We start from the raw sequence: 1466 nt of genomic DNA on the forward strand, positions 1-1466 counted from the left end.
CCAGTCAGGACTCTACAACAAGGCTCTCTTGGCAGCCCCCACCCTGTGCAGCCACCCCCACAGCCCGGGATCCACCTCTTTTTTTATAGTTAGCAGTCTTTCTGTGACTCTTCAGGAAGGAGCTCCCAAAGCCCTTACCCTCAGTGGAGAGCTGCAGGAGCACTGGGAACAAGGAACTGCAGTCTGGGCTGATGGTGGTGGTCCATCCATCCTCCGTCTTGCTTGTCGCCTTGCTCTTGGCTTGCCTCTAAGATGAGGAGGAAGGACGCTCTTCCTGTCTCGTTGCACAAAAAATCTCTGGTGGGTCTCTCTTTCTCTGCCTGTCTGTGAGGGGCCCCAGTGTGGCTCCCATCCCCTCTCCTTGCCCCAGAGTGGCTCCAAAGGGCAGTGGCAGGCAGCACATGAGCGGTGCCCAGCAGTGACCAGGCCTCACAGGGAAGTGAGGGTACCCCTGTGGCACCAGGGAGACCTCCCTGTGATGCAGCACATCCCACTGTGACCTCAGCTCGTGTCATCAGGGGCTCAGTAGGTCACTGCCATGGAGATGGCACAGCCAGGGAGACAGCAGGTAGTTTTCTCCTCATGTCCTGGAAAGCAGTCACCTTCCTTCACCCCAGTTATTTTCCAGAACTTGCTGATAAATCCTTCAGGAATGTCTCCAGATGGTGTCAAAGGCTGTGAAGTATCTCAAATGGGGCACTGGAGAAGTCACTTCTGCACCCCCGTACTTAACAGATCTCTGCACTGGGCAGAGCTGTGCAGGAAGCCAGAGCTTGGTGATGCTTCAAAACTGATTTTGGTGATGCTTTGGTGAGCTTCAAAACTGATTTCTGCTGTGGGTCACTCTTTTTGGAGAGGTAGGATTCAGGACAGTATGGGACAGGACTCAGCCTTCCTCCTTTAGGCACCAAAGCAGGCTCCTTGTTTTTAAGAGGCCTCAGGAAGGTTTCTCCATGTGTGGTGCTTAAGATCACAGAATCACAGAATCACAGAATCACAGAATGGTTGAGGTTGGAAGGGACCTCTGGAGATCATCTAGACCAACCCCCCTGCTCAAGCAGGGTCACCTAGAGCACATTGAACAGGATCGTGTCCAGGTGGCTTTTGAATAGCTGCAGAGAAGGCGACTCCACAACCTCTCTGGGCAGACTGTTCCGGTGCTCTGTCACCCTCACAGCAAAGAAGTTTTTCCTGATATTCAGATGGAACTTCCTGTGTTTTGGTTTGTGCCTGTTGCCTCTCGTCCTGTCGCTGGGCACCACTGAAAAGAGTCTGGCCCCATCCTCTTGCCACCCTCCCTTCATATATTTGTAGACACTGAGAAGATCCCCTCTCAGTCTTCTCTTCTCCAGGCTAAACAGGCCCAGCTCTCTCAGCTTTTCCTCATAGGAGAGATGCTCCAGTCCCCTCATCATCTTTGTAGCCCTACGCTGGACTCTCTCCAGTAGTGCCATGTCTCTCTTGTA

The sequence above is a fragment of the Dromaius novaehollandiae genome, unplaced genomic scaffold (assembly GCF_036370855.1).
Source record: "Dromaius novaehollandiae isolate bDroNov1 unplaced genomic scaffold, bDroNov1.hap1 HAP1_SCAFFOLD_37, whole genome shotgun sequence".
Classification (NCBI taxonomy): domain Eukaryota; kingdom Metazoa; phylum Chordata; class Aves; order Casuariiformes; family Dromaiidae; genus Dromaius; species Dromaius novaehollandiae.